Source organism: Ceratotherium simum, chromosome 26, assembly GCF_057802395.1.
Source record: "Ceratotherium simum simum isolate JZ-2026a chromosome 26, ASM5780239v1, whole genome shotgun sequence".
Classification (NCBI taxonomy): Eukaryota; Metazoa; Chordata; class Mammalia; order Perissodactyla; family Rhinocerotidae; genus Ceratotherium; species Ceratotherium simum.
Window position 1 is genome coordinate 31,313,791 of NC_141925.1, and position 16,260 is coordinate 31,330,050.

Sequence of the window (16,260 nt, forward strand, 5' to 3'; positions counted from 1 at the left end):
CTCCCCTCTCCTTCCTTCCAAGAATCAAAGCAAAGGGTGGCCCTCAGAGGGGCCCACATCGGGTTTAACTGAGTCTAGAGGGTGGCTCGGAGCTAGATCAGGACCAGGAGACTTGTTCAGTTTTGGGATATGGTCTGGGGTTGAGAGACCACAAACAAGGAGGTCTGTCCACGGGTGAAGCCAGGGTGGGGGGCCCATGGTGAGAATTTGCTGATTGTGTAATCAGTGTTAGGACCTGGCAACTGACAGGAGGAAGTCACTGCCTTTGCTTTTACCATTTGCTCCATTACTGGACACCAGTGTAGGGGACCTGAATTCTTCTTTGAGCAGGATGAGCCTTGGGGCCAACTCTGAGCCTTGGTTTACCCATATGAAAACAGGCCAGTGCAGGCCCCTGTCCCTTATCCAAAATGTCAGGGCCCAGTGTGTTTCAGAACTCAAATATTTTTGATTTTAGAAAGATGATACAGTATATGTACCCTATGTTACATAGTACATATGTCTAGAGTTGTCTCCCGCAATCTAATACATTGACAGTCCTGCAGTAAAGTGGATGAATATTCACATTATCCGTATTATTAGGGATACATAAAGACTAATTAGCCTCACATCAGCCCCACTCAGGTTTTACAGCCAAATCCATAAGAAGAAACACTGCGTTTAAAGAGCTCTTTGGATTTCAGAATTGAAAAGTAATTTTAGACCTATAACTTATATTTTGGAGGATTGCTTAGAGAGTCAATAAAAAATGAGAGTGGGGAGAGGGAAGTTCAAATAAAACTTGCTAGAAGACAAAGGAAGCCTCTCTGTGCAGCCGCTATGGAAAATGGTATGGAGGTTCCTCAAAAAATTAAAAATAGAACTGACATATGATCCAGCAATTCCACTTCTGGGAATTAAAACAGGATCTTGAAGAGATATCTGCACCCCCATGTTCATTGCAGCATTATTTAAAACAGCCAAGATGTAGAAACAACCTAAGTGTCCATCGACAGATGAATGGATAAAGAAGATGTGGTATATACATGCAATGGAATATTATTCAGCCATGAGAAAGAAGGAAATCCTGCCATTTGCAACAGCATGGATGGACCTTGAGGGCGTTGCGCTAAGTGAGATACGTCAGACAGAGAAAGACAAACACTGCTTGGTATCACTTATATGTGGAATCTAAAAAAAAAAAAAATGTCAAACTCACAGAAGCAGAGAGCAGAAAAGTGGTTGCCAGGGGCTGGGGGTGGCAGAAATGGGGAGAGGTTGGTAAAAGGGAATAAACTTTCAGTTGTAAGATGAATAAGGTCTGAGGATCGAATGTGTGACATGGTGACTATAGTTGATAAAACTCTATTGTACAATTGAAATTTGCTAAGAGAACAGAACTTAAATGTTCTCAACAACAAAAAAGATAAATATGTGACGTGATGGATGTGTTAATTAACTAGAGGGGTGGATCCTTTTGCAATGTATATGTGCATCAAATCACCACGATGTACACTTCAAATACCTCACAATTTTATTTGTCAGTTATATCCCAATTAAGCTTAAAAAGAGTCTGTTGCTTCTGTCCCCCTCTAGCTCAGAGGTGGGTTCTGGGGACCATTTGCTGACTCCCGTGTCTCCAGTCCCTCCCTAGGAGCCTCCCTATGGCCCACCTGGCACCTGCCATGGAGGCTGCAGACTCAGGAGGTCTGGCCAGCAATGTGGGGTCACAGGGCCCTGCTCACCAAGGCCACTGCCCTCCTGTGTGCTGGCCCCTGGACACAGTCAGCCAGAAAGACACCTCCTCTGCCTCCATCTCCCACAAGGCCTTTCTTTCCCTATCAGGGTGGCTGAGCCCCTCTCCCGCCACCTCTCAACCAGCTGGTCAGAGTCTGGGCATAGGCCTGGCCACGGAGGAGCTGCCTGAGGCCCAGGAGCCCAATGAACCTGCAAGTCAAACACGGAGATGCAGTTAGACCTAAGCCCGAAGCCCAGGCAGATCAGGCAGAATCGGCTGCTGCCAATCCCTTACCTCCTGAGCCACCCTGGGGACAGACTGGGGGCAACGCTGATTGGATTCTACTGTGAGGACCTTAGGACAAATCAGCTAATACCCTATATCCAGGCTGTTTGGTACGTTGCTTCTAAAAATAAACAAGCCAACAATGGGTAATTAATTGGACTTCATTAAAAGTTAGAGAGGGTGGAAATTTTTTGATTTCTACTTAGAGTCTGCTTTATACACTTAAAAGAGCTGCATGGGGGGCCGGCCCTGTGGTGTAGCAGTTGGGTGCGCGCGCTCCGCTGCTGGCAGCCCGGGTTCAGATCCCGGGCGTGCACCAATGCACCGCTTGTCAGGCCATGCTGTGGCGGCGTCCCATATAAAGTGGAGGAAGATGGGCACGGATGTTAGCCCAGGGCCGCTCTTCCTCAGCAGAAAGAGGATGACTGGCATGGATGTTAGCTCAGGGCTGATCTTCCTCACAAAAAAAAAAAAAAAAGGCTGCATGGTCTTGGGCAAGTTCTTTACTTCTCTTGCCTCTCTTTGCTCACCTATATAATGGGGGCAATGATGCTCCCCCTCCCCTGGACATGTGCGAGGATTAAGGGAAACTGAATGTGAAGGACAAACACGCTCAGCACCCACCACCGTTGCAGCTGTTATCCCCAAAGCCCTGTGCAGCCAGGGCCGGCCCTCCTTCCTGCAACCCCTGCCCCACCACCCCACTCCTACCCCTCTTTGTGGGAGCCTCAACAGCCTCCTTTTGGGGCTCTGCAATCACCAAGCTCTTTCCGACCTCAAAGCCTTTACACAGCCTCTCCCCAGCTTCTTCATGTCGCCCAGGTCTCTACTCAAATGTTCCCCCATCTGTGAGGTCCTCCCTGACCCCACCTCGATTAGCATCCCCACCATGGTCACCCCCACTCCCTGGCGATGAGTTGTGAGCCTGACGCAGCCTAGAGCTGACCCACCATGAAACTAATCAGGTAGGATTTTTTGTGCACGACTTCAGGCAGACATCATCAGGACCGAGGTCAAAGGGCGGGGGACAGGGGGCTGGAATACACACCAGGAGTCAGCAAATTTTTTCCATAAAGAGCAGAATAGTAAATACTTTAGGCTTTATGGGCCATATGGTCTCTGCCACGACTATTCTACTCTGCTATTGAAGTGCAAAAGCAACCACAGAGGATGGGGAAGAAAGGAGCATGCCTGTGCACTAACAGCACTTTATTTACAAAAACAGACAGTGGGCTGGGCTCAGCCCACATGCAACAGCTTGCCACCCCTGACATAGATATTTAGTGGAGGAATTAGTTCATCCCCAAGAACAGGATTCCCAGGATCCAAGTATGTGAAGAAACAATGGAAAAAGAGGGAGGAAGGACATACGGAATCAGAAGATCTAAATGTGCTTTAATATGCATTCAGTAGCGTGCCAGGGGCCTGCTCACAAGCATTTCCACTTGGTCTGCTGGACAATTTCTTTTATGGAAACCTAAATCTGATTTTAGAATTATGTTAGAATTTAACAGGAAGACAGGATTCAATTTACAGATATTTATTTTACAGCAGACTTTGTAAAGAGCCATCACAGAGTTGAACTTCCAAGCACCTTCAGAATCAATCAGGGCTTGAATTCCTCCTCTATAATTCCTCTAAGTGATTGGCCTGCCTGTGCTTGAACATCTAGTGACAGGAAACTTGTGTCCTGGCAGAGCAGTCCATCACACAGTCGGATGCTTTCATAGTGACAAAGTGGTCCCTGTCACTGAACCTTCTCCCCACACCTCTTATAGATTGACCCTAGTTTGATGCTCGGCTGCCTGTGTTTTTCGGCATGATAAAGGAATGTCTTCAAGGACTGAAAGACCATCTCCTATTACCCAAAATGTTATTCCTCCCTGTTACAAACATCTCGACAGCAACAAGCAAGCCCTGGCTCCCTGGCCTGAACTGACCTTTTGGTGGCTAGCTGCTTGAATAACCATTTCATGTCCTTGCAGTGGGCTCACCAATATCAGTTAAATTCACGTGGATGACTAAAGCAGACACTGAGAAATTCTTTAGCCCTTCCATAAAGGGGATCAATGATGAATATTTCCAAATTCCTGCCTAGAAATTATATGAGCTGTCCAGTAAAGCAGCAAGATTAGTGTTTCCAGAAGCATTTGTGCAGAGGCAGGAGAAGCATCAGTCAAGGGGTGGTGCACAGGGCATTCCTATGCTGAGTAAGAAGTTTGTATTAGTCTGTATTACTTATTTACAGCCGGGTAACAAAGTGCTCCGAAACTTAGCAGCTTAACCAACAATAAACATCGATTATCTCTCGTAGTTTCTGGAGCACAAGAATTTGAAAATGGCTTGGGTGGGAGTTTCTGGCATGAAGTTGCAATCAAGTTGTCAGCTGGGCCTGGCATCACCCAAAAGCTTGACTAGGGCCAGAGGATCTGCCTGGCAAGTTGGTGCTGGGTATTGGCAAAAGGCCTTGGCTTCTCCCCACATGGACCTTTCCACAAGACAGTTTGAGAGTCTTCATGACACAGCAGCTGGCTTCACCCAGAGTAAGTATTTGAGAGAGGCCAACACGAAAACGCCAATGTTTTTTACTGACCCAGCCTCAGAAATTATACCACTGTCACTTTCATAATACTCTATTGTCACACAGGCCAGCCATGATCCAGTGTGGGTGAAACTGCACCAGGACATGAAGACTTCCAGTTTCCAGTCCAGCATTTAAGGAGCTTGGAAGTCATCACTCCCCTCCACACGAAAAAAAGGCTGACCAAACTGAAAATCCACAACTCGTCTTGATCCATCCGAGAACTCAAGTCACAGGGCAAATTGCTGCCTCCAAAATTGGAGAGACAGGCAGGTGAATACAGAGAATCACAACTTACCACAACGGTAGCCCAGGAGCAGAAACTTCCGCATGAACCATTGCCAGGGTAGGAACACCTAAACTGTAGCTGACAAATTGCTGGAGGGCTAGTACGGGCAAGTCTGAGAGTTTTGTAAGTTTTACCACCTGGAGCCCAACCAGCTTCTCACGGTGAAGAGTGGAAGAGTGCTCAAGCCTCATGCTCCCAGCACCAGGAGGCAGAAAGTGGCCATTTTGAAATACAGCCAGAGCATTCTGTTCTTCTTAACAAGGACTGCCCTCAAGAGAATATTTTACTAGAGCCTAAATGGCGGGGGGGAAGGGAAATACCTAATTCCAGCCTCCTCCAGCCTTCCATGTGGAGGAAAAGAAATACTCAACTCCAGCCCCCTCTAGACTTCCTGTCTCACCTAAGGGGGGAGGGGTAGTATTGAGAAACACCTGTGAAGGTCACAGCCTGGGGCACAGTCTCACTAGAAGACTGAGACCCAATCATAGGACTATAGAATGCTTCCTCTCCCCCAACACCGCACCACCACATCCTGTATAATAACAGGGAAATACAACTGAAAGAGCTGCATATCTCAGACCTTATTAAGAAGATATCTCTAGAGAATCTCAAAGACAACGGGGGAGACAAAAACGAGGACATCAGAGGAAATTTCTGCCTCTGACACCTACAGCTAGAGCAAACAGTAAACAGAGCCTAAGTCCTGGCCAGATAAGCAGAAAACCTCACACTAAAGGCCTATTTACTCCAGTTCCTTTTACCCAGTACCTCTAAATTATGAGGCATACTAAAACAACAAACAAAACCCAGTATGAAAAGACAGCAAGCATCGGAACAAGAAACAGATATGGCAGAGATGTTGGGATTTAAAACTCAAGGTAATCACTAAAAAAAGAAGTCAAATTGATACAAAAAGAACTGAGAATAAATGCATTCACATAAAATGCTCAATTAAAATCAGAGTGTCAGAAAAAGAATGGAACACACACAAAAAAGAAACAAAGAATAAGGGCAATGCCTAGAAAACAATAATAAATGTGGTAGATCACTTTAAACATTACTTTCAAGATCTATGGTCTAAATATACCAATTTAAACCAGAGACTGTCAGAGTGGAACAATGAAAAATAAGAAAAGAAAAGAAAAAAAATGACCCAACTATATACTGTCTATAAGAAATCCACTTCAAGTATAAAGACGCAGATAGATTAAAAATAAAGGGAAGACTACCCAATGTAATCTATAGAGTAAACGCAAACTTTATCAAAATCTCGACAATATTTTTTACAGAAATAGAAAAATCCATCCTAAAATTCATATGGAATCTCAAGGGGCTCTGATTAGACAAAATGATCTTTAAAAAGACAAACAAATTTGGAGGTCTTACATTTCCTGATTTCAAAACTTACTACAAAGCTACACTAATCAAAACAGTGTGGCACTGGCATAAGGACAGACATATAAACCAATGGAACAGAATAGAGAGCCCAGAAATAAGTCCTCACAGACATGGTCAAATGATTTAGACAAATATGCCAAGACCGTTCAACAGGAAAACAATAGTCTTTTCAACAAATGGTGCTGGGAAAACTGGATCTCCACATGCAAAAGAATAAAGCTGGACCCTTACCTTACAACACATATAAAAATTAACTCAAAATGGATCAAAGACCTAAACGTAAGACCAAAAACTGTAAAACTCTTAGAAGAAAACATAGGAGGAAAACTTCATAATATTGGATTTAGCAATCTTTATTGGATATGACATCAAAAGCAAAGGCAACAAAAGAAAAAATAGATAAACTGGACTACATCAAAATTAAAAACTTTTATGCATCGAGGGACACAATCAACAGAGTAAAAAGGCAACTAATAGAATGGAAGAAAATGTTTGCAAATCATATATCTGATAAGAGATTGAGATTCAGAAGACATAAATAACTCCTACAACTCAACAACAAAAATACAAACAACACAATTAAAAAATAGGCATAGGACTTGAAAAGACATTTCTCCAAAGAAAATATACAAAAGGCCAACAAGCACATGAAAAGATGCTCACCATCACTATTCATTAAGCAAATGTAAATCAAAACCACAATGAGATATCACTTCACGTCCATTAGGATGGCTACTATCAAAAAAAATAGAAAATAATAAATGTTGGCAAGTATGTGAGAAATTGGAACTCTTGTGCACTGTTTTAGGGAACGTAAAATGGTGCAGCAAGTATGGAGAACGGTATGGTAGTCCCTCAAAAAATTTAAAGTAGAATTACCATATAATCCAGCAATTCTACTTCTGTGTATATACCCAAAACAATTGAAAACAGAGTCTCGAAGAGATACTTGTACATTCTTGTTCATAGCAGCATTATTTACAACAGCCAAAGGTGGAAGCAACCCAAGTGTCCATCTACAGATGAACAGATAAACAAAATGTTGTATGTACATACAGTGCAATATTATTCAGCCTTAAAAAGGAAGGAAATTCTGACACATGCTATAACATGGATGAACCTTGAGGATATTATGCTAAGTGAAATAAGCCAGTCACAAAAAGCCAAATACTGTATGATTCCACTTATATGAAGTACCTAGAGTAGTCAAATTTATAAAGACAGAAAGTTGCATGGTGGTTGCAAAAGGCTAGAAATAGAGGGGGAATGTGGAGATGTTGTCTAATGGGTATGGAGTTTCAGTTTTGCATGATGAAAAGAGTTCTGGAGATTGATTGCACAACAATATAAATATACATAACACTAGCAAACTGTACACATAAAAATTATTAAGATGGGGGCCAGCCCGGTGGCGCAAGTGGTTAAGTGTGCGCGCTCCACTGCCAGCAGCTGGGGTTTGGATCCTGGGCGCGCACCGAGGCACTGCTTGTCAAGCCATGCTGTGGTGGTGTCCCATATAAAGTGGAGGAAGATGGGCATGGATGTTAGCCCAGGGCCGGTCTTCCTCAGCAAAAAGAGGAGGATTGGCAGATGTTAGCTCAGGGCCAATCTTCCTCACAAAAAAAAAAAAAAAGTATTAAGATTGTAATTTCATGTTATGTGTATTTTATCACAATTAAAAATTTTTTAAGTAATAAATTTTAAAAGTAAAGGGATGGAGAAAGATACACCATGCTAACACTAATCAAAAGAAAGCTGAAGTGGCTACGTTAATTTCAGATAAAGCAGACTGCAGAGCAGGGAAAATTATCAGGGATAAGGAGGAGCATTATATGATGATAAAGAGGTCAAGTCTCCAAGAAACCATAACAATTCTTAACGTGTTTGCACCTAACAGCAGAGCATTGAAATATGTGAGGCAAAAATTAATAGAACTTTAAGGAGAAATGGATGAATCCACTATCATAGTTGGAGACTTTAAGACCCTTCTGTCAGTAATTGACAGATCCAACAAGCAGAAAATCAGAAAAGACAGAGTTGAATTAAACAGCACCATCAATCAACTAGATCTAATTGACATCTATAGAATATTTCATCCAACAAAGGGAGAATATACAGTCTTCTCAGCTCATATGAAACATTCACCAAGGTAGACTGTATTCTGAGCCATAAAACACACCTTAACAAATTTAGAAGAATAGAAACCATACAAAGTACGCTTTCAGACCACAATGGAATTATACTAGAAATCAGTAACAGAAAAATAGCTGGAACCCCCAAAATATTTGGGTATAAAACAACACATTTCTAAATAGCACATGGGTCAAAGAGAAAGTGTCAAAAAAATTTAAAAATATCTTGAAGCAAATATCTTGAAAATAAAAATACAACTATCAAAATTTGTGGGATGCAGCAAAAGCAGTGCTTAGCAGGAAATTTATAGCATTGAATGCATACATGAGAAAAGAAGAAAGGTCTAAAATCAATAATCTAAGCTATCACCTTAGGAAACTAGAAAAAGAAGAACAAATTAAACCCAAAGAAAGCAGAAGAAAAGAAACAATAAAAATTAGAGCAGAAATCTATGAAATTGAAAAGAAGAAATCAACAGAGAAAATCAATGAAACCAAAAGTTGCTTCTTTGAAATGACCAATAAAATTGATGGACTTCTAGCCAGGTTAACTAAGTAAAAGAGAGAAGCACAAGTTACTAATAATGAAATGAAAGAGGGGCCATCCATCACTGCTGATCCCATGGGCATTAAAAAGATAAGAAAGGAGGGGGCCGGCCCGGTGGTGCAAGCGGTTAAGTGCACAGGCTCCACTGCGGCTGCCCAGGGTTCGCCAGTTCAGATCCCGGGCATGCACCGACGCACCACTTGTTAAGCCGTGCTGTGACGGCGTCCCATATAAAGTAGAGGAAGATGGGCATGGATGTTAGCCCAGGGCCAGTCTTCCTTAGCAAAAAAAGAGGAGGATTGGCATCAGATGTTAGCGCAGGGCTGGTCTTCCTCACAAAAAAAAAAAAAAAGATAATAAAGGAATATTATGAACAACTCTATGCCCACAGATTTGATACCCTAGATGAAGTGGACCTATTCCTTGAAAGATACAATCTATCAAAATTCACACGAAGAGAAATATATAATCTGAAGAAGCCCATATCTATTAAATAAGTTGAATCAATAAATAATAACTTTCCAAAACAGAAAGCACAAGGCCCAGATGGGTTCACTGGTGAATTCTACCAAACATTTAAGGAGGAAATTATGCCAATTCTCTACAATCTCTTCCAGAAAATAGAAGCAGAAAAAAATACTTCCTAATGCATTCTATGAGGCCAGTATTATCCTAATACCAAAATCAGACAAAGACATTACAAGAGAGGAAAACTACAGACCAATATATCTCATGAACATAAATGCAAAAATCCTCAACAAAATATTAGCAAATCAAATCCAACAACATATAAAAAGAAGTATACATCATGACAAAGTGTGATTTATTCCCAGTCTGCAAAGGCTGGTTCAACATTTAAAAGTCAATTACTGTAATCCATCACATTGACAGGTGAAAGAAGAAAAATCATACGATCATATCGATAGATGCAGAAAAAACATTTGACAAAATCCAAAATCCATTCATGATAAAAACTCAGCAAACTAGAAATAGGGAGAACTTCAACTTGACAAAGAATATCTACAAAAAACCTACAGTTAACGTCATACTCAATGGTAAGACTAGATGCTTTCCCACTAAGATCAGGAACAAGGCAAGGACATCCCCTTTCACCACTCCTATTCAACATTGTACTGGAAGTTCTAGTTAATGCTATAAGACACAAAAAGAAAATAAAGGGCCAGCACCATGGCTTAGCAGTTAAGTGCGTGCACTCCGCTGCTGGCGGCCCAGGTCCGGATCCCAGGCACGCACCAACACACCGCTTCTCCGGCCATGCTGAGGCCGCATCCCACATACAGCAACTAGAAGGATGTGTGGCTATGACGTACTACTATCTACTGGTGACTTGGGGGGAAAAAAATAGAGTAGAATAAAATTATCCTTTCAAAAAAAAAAGATAGATAGATTGGGAAGTAAGAAATAAAACTGTCTTTGTTTACAGATGACGTGATTGTCTATGTATAAAATCCCAAAGAATCAACAAAAATCTGCTGGAACTAATAAGCTACTATAGCAAGGTTGCAGAAAACAAAGTTAATATACAAAAGTCAACTGCTTTCTTTTATACCAGCAATCAACAATAGTATTTAAATTGTTTTAATTGAAATTGAAAACACAATACCATTTACAGTGGCACCACAAAAAAGGTACTTAAGTATAAATTTAACAAAATACGTACAAGATCTATCTGAGGAAAACTACAACTCTGATGAATGAAATCAAAGAAGATCTAAGTAAATGGAGAGATATCCCATGTTCATGGATAGGAAGACTCAATATTGCCAAGATGTCAGTTCTTCCCAAATTGATGTATAAATTCAATGCAATCCCAATTAAAATCCCAGCCAGTTATTTTATGTATATCAACAAATTGATTCCAAAGTTTATATGGAGATGCAAACTACCCAGAATGGCCAACACAGTATTGACGGAGAAGAAAAAAGTTGGAGGACTGACACTACCTGATTTCAAGATTTACTATAAAGCTAAAGTAATCAAGATAGTGTGGTATTGATAAAAGAATAGACAAACGGATCAATGGAACAGAACAGAGAGCCCAGAAATAGACCCACACAAATATAGCCAACTAATCTTTAACAAAGGAGCAAAGGCAATTCAATGGAGAAAGGATAGTCTTTTCAACAAATGGTGATGGAACAACTCAACATCCATGGGCAAAAAAATTAATTTAGAGACAGACCTTATTCCTTTCACAAAAATTAACTCAAAATGGTTCATAGACCTAAATGTAAAATGCCAAGCTACAAAACTTCTAGAAGATAACATAAGAGAAAATCTAGATGACCTTGATTTTGGTGAGGACTTTTTATAAAACAAAAGCATGATCCATAAAGAAAAATTGATAAGCTGGACTTCATTAAAATTAAAAACTTCTGCTCTGGGAAAGACACTGTCAAGAGAATAAGAAGGTAAACCACCGACTGGGAGAAAATATTTATAAAACACGTATCTGATAAAGGGCTGGTATCCAAAATATACAAAGAACTCTTAAAATTCAACAATAAGAAATGAAAAACCCAATTAAAAAATATGCAAAAGATCTGAACAGACACCTCATCAAAGAAGTTATACAGCTGGCAAATAAACGTATGAAAACATGCTCCCCATCATATGTCATCAGGGACTTGCAAGTTAAAATAGCAATGAGATACCATCACATAACTATGAGAATGGTGAAAATCCAAAACACTGACAATACCAAAGGATGTGGAGCAATAGGAACTCTCATTCATTGCTAATGGGAATGCAAAATGGTACAGCCACTTGGAAGACAGTTTGGCCATTTCTTACAAAACTAAATTTACTCTTACCATAGCATATGACCCAACAATCATGCTCCTTAATATTTACTCAAACGAGCTGAAAACTTATGTCCACACAAAAACCTGCACATGGATGTTTATAGCAGCTTTATTCATAATTGACAAAACTTGGAAGCAACCAAGATGTCCTTCAGAAGGTGAATGGATAAACTGTGGTGTATCCAGACAATGGAAAATTATTCAGCACTAAAAAGATATGAACTATTAAGCCATGAAAAGACATGGAGGAACCTTAAATGCACATCACTAAGTGAAAGAAGCCAATCTGAAAAAGCTACATACCGTATGATTCCATCTATATAATTCTGGAAAAGACAAAACTATGGAGACAGTAAAAAGACCAGTGGTTTCCAGGGGTTGGCAGGGAGGGAGGGATGAATAGGCAGAGCACAAAGGATTTTTAGGGCAGTGAAACTATTCTGTGTGATACTGTAATGGTAGAAACATGTCATTATACATTTGGCCAAACTCATAGAATGTACAACACCAAGAGTGAACTGTAATGTAAACTATAGACTTTGGGTGACAAGGATGTGTCAATGTAGATTCATCGATTATAACAAATGTACCACTCTGGGGTGGGATTGATAGTGGGGAAGGCTGTCGTGTGTGGGCATAGTAGATATATGGGCACACTCTGTACTTTCCCATCAATTTTTCTCTGAACCTAAAACTGCCCTAAAAAATAAAGTCTATTTTTTTTATGGAACACTGAGTTTGGGCAAACAAGAGGGGTAGAGGACGGAATGAGGAGGATATATGTCATTTGTGGCTGCCCAAAATATTTTGAACACCTTCGCCATGATTTGAACACTGCGATCCCCAGGTTGAATCACTAGAACTACATTTCCCAGCCTGCCTTCCCATCAGGGGACATGTGAGTTACACTCTGCCCCTCAGAGACAAACAGGTTAAACTGAGCAGAAAATGAATTAGGTGAAGAAACAGATGGGTCATGAAATGTTCCTTTTGCTGCGCTGCAGAGGCTGCACGGTCAAGGTCATTGGCAGGGGCATCAGACTCGTGGCCATGGCAGAGACGGGATGGTGTAGAGTCAGCAGCAATAGCAGCTCCCTTCTGGACCAGTCTGCTGTTCTGGAACTTGTTCTGAAAACCCAGTGTAGAGCTTGTTCTCAATCCCTTCCAAAGATTCTATGAGCTCTCTACTGTTTTGTAATAAATCTCTTCCTGCATAAAACTAGCTAGGGTGAATTCTGTTGTCTGCAACTAAGAAAACTGACCGATATATGTAGGTTTTGTTCCAAATATTTTGCTATTAAAATTAATTAAAAATAAATAGAGAAAGACAAATACCATATGATCTCTCTTATATGTGAACTCTAAAACAAAAAAAAAAAAAACAAAAAAATGCTCCTAGATACAGAGAACTGATTGGTGACTGCCAGAGGTGGAGGGGCAGGGGTAGGAAAAATGGGTGAACTGTTTTGTTTTGGGTTTTCTTTTTTTAGTTTAAATAAATTGAATAAAAAAATTAAATGAATACAATATGTTTATCTATAAATCTTTGTCCACATTTCTGATTATTTCCTGGAATTACTATGAATTACTATGAATTCCAGGAAATAGGCTATGAACGTTTTTCGGTTATTGATCTGCAATGTCAAATGGCTTCCCAGATTGTTGAAACCAGTTTATATTCCTGTCAGCGATGTACAAACGGCATTTCACTCTCACTTCTGCCAGAATTGTGTGTTTTCGTTGTCATAGCACGAGAGTGCGGGAAGCTATGGGGCTCAGAGCTGAGCCAGAGAAGAATCCATCTTTGATTCCTCCAGCTCTCAGAGAACGGTCCAACCAGCTCAGAGCCTCTGGGCTATCAGGACTCAGGCGATGCCAAGGTCTCTGCTCTGAGCTCGGTCACAGTCCAAGGAACGAAGGCCCAGGTGGCAGATTTGGGGTTGAAGGGGGTTCCCGTCAAGGAGTTCTAGGTTCTTGAATCAGCACCTGGGGAGTGGCCAGCTCCTCTTGGTCTCACTTCCTGAGCGTGGTTTTTTTCCTCTACTACTTAAACTCAAATGCTGTGTTTCAGAAAGATCACCGTTCTGCTTCTCCACTTGGGAGGTTGCATGGCTTCTTTTTTGCTAAAAGACAAAAACAAAAATAACCTGAACACATAAAGAAAAAAAAAATCCAGACTGTGAAATCAGACGGTTGTGGGTTTGCATCCAAACCCACTGAAAACGAGCTGTGTGATCTTGAGCAAGTCTCTTAACCTCTCTGAGATTCAGTTGCCTCTTCTTTAAAACAGGGGATTCTCACACCTACCACTCAGGGCTGGCCCAGGAGCAAAGGTGGTCACGTCTGCTCAGAACCTGGCACAGTGCCCAGTACACAGATACCCACAACAGATGATCCTTTCCTTTTCTCTCAAGTCTCCCAACAACATTCAGTTCCTCCACCTTGTCTTGGGGTCACTACTACGGATGGCAGGGGGCGGTGAGTTCTGTTCTTCCTAACTTCCGCTTCCTGGGAGTTCCTGGAGGAGTGTGGGACTCGAGGCCCAGGCTGGGCCTGTGTACGCCCGCTGGATGCTTCCATGCTGCTATTTGCACAGAATGCCTTGTGCAAATGGTACACAGCCTGGACCAGGGGATTCTCCCTGCAGCCAGCCCTGGCGGGCAAGCAGGGTCAGATCAACTAGCTCTCCTGGGCCCCTAGTTCTCAGTTCCCATTGGGAAGCTCAGAGGGTCTTTGCAGAGGAGCCCCTTACTGTGCATGGCATGGGCGAGGGTCCCCTCTAGAATTGCTGAGGTACGTGAATGAAGCAGACTCCTGGGCAGTACATGTGGGCAGATTCCGAGACTTGATTTTTTTGTCAGAGTATATTTGATATTAGCTAGGAATTTGCCTCAATTTAATGTACTTTTATCACTTTAAAAATTACAATCCTTGCAAGTTATAAACAATGTCTCAAGGCATTGTGAAGTGGGCCATAAACCCAAGGCCTTGCCTTTGTCTGAGCAAGCTCCTCCTGACAGAGGTGGTCGCCCTGTTCTGATGGAGGCGGTGGGGCAGGCCTTTGACCTCCCTCATGGGGACACAACTGCCTGGGATCAATAGGGGGCAAACTGCAGAGGGGGGAGCTGAATTAAGCTCCCCTCCCCAAGCCCAGTCTTCCCAAACCTGTTACTTTAATGATGCTTTTGCTTCAAGTAACAGAACATCCAACTCAGAAGGGCTTAAACAATGAGGAGTTGTTATTTCCCATAACAAGAAGTCCAACAGTAGGCAGTTCTAGGGTTATTTCAGTGGTTTAATGATGTCATCAGGGACCCAGGCACTTTCTGTCTTTTCTCTCTGCCACACTCAGTGTCACTGCTGGTGTTTGTCCTTAAGGTCACCAGATGGCTGCCACTGCTCCAGACTTCACACACAGGCACAACAGTGTCCACTGAAAAGAAGGAAAGGCCTTGCTTCCTGCACATCTCTGTTTTTTTCTGCCCCTCCCCATTGTGTGTTTCTCTTCAATCACACCCCTCTTCTTCCCCCTCAGGAATAATCACCATCCTGTCTTCATGATAATCTTTTCCTTGCTTTTCTTTATAATTTTACCATCTATGCCATTTACGTATGCATTCCTGAATAACATCATTTTGTCTCGCCTGTTTTTGACCTTGATATGCATGAAACCATATTGTATACAGTAGTCCCCCTATATCTACAGGGGATACGTTCCAAAACCCCCAGTGGATGCCTGAAATCACAGATAGTACTGAATTCTATATATACTACATTTTTTCCTATACATACATACCTATGATAAGGTTTAATTTATAAATTAGGCACAGGAAGAGATTCACAACAATAATAATAAAATACAGCAATGATAACAATATGCTGTAATAAAAGTTACCATAGTTCTTAGCAACCTCAGTGTACAAATTTTTGTCTTTCCATATTAAGTCAAGAACTTTCACTTTTTCACTTAAAGGAAGCACTTTATGGCTTCTCTTTGGCATGTCCGAATTGCCAGCATCACTACTCTTGGCTTTGGGGTCATTATTAAGTAAAATAAAGGTGACTTGAACACAAGCACTGTGATACTGCAACAGCCGATCTGATAACCGAGATGGCTACTAAGTGATCAACGGGCAGGTGGCGTCCACAGTGTGGATCCACTGCACAAAGGGATGAGTCATGTGTGGGAGGGACAGAGTGGAACAGTGCAAGATTTCATCACACTATTCAGAACTGCATGCACCTTAAAACTTATGAATTGTTTATTTCTGGAATTTTCCATTTAATATTTTTGAACTGCAGTTGACCACAGGTAACTGAAACCATGCAAAGCAAAGCCACAGATAAGGGGGGACTACTTTATACTCTTTTGTGTCTTACTGCTTTTTCTCATCATTATGTTTGTGAAATTCATATATACTGTTGCATGTAGCAATGGTTTGTTCTTTTTCATTCCATGGGAAGAATATACCACAATGCGTTTGCC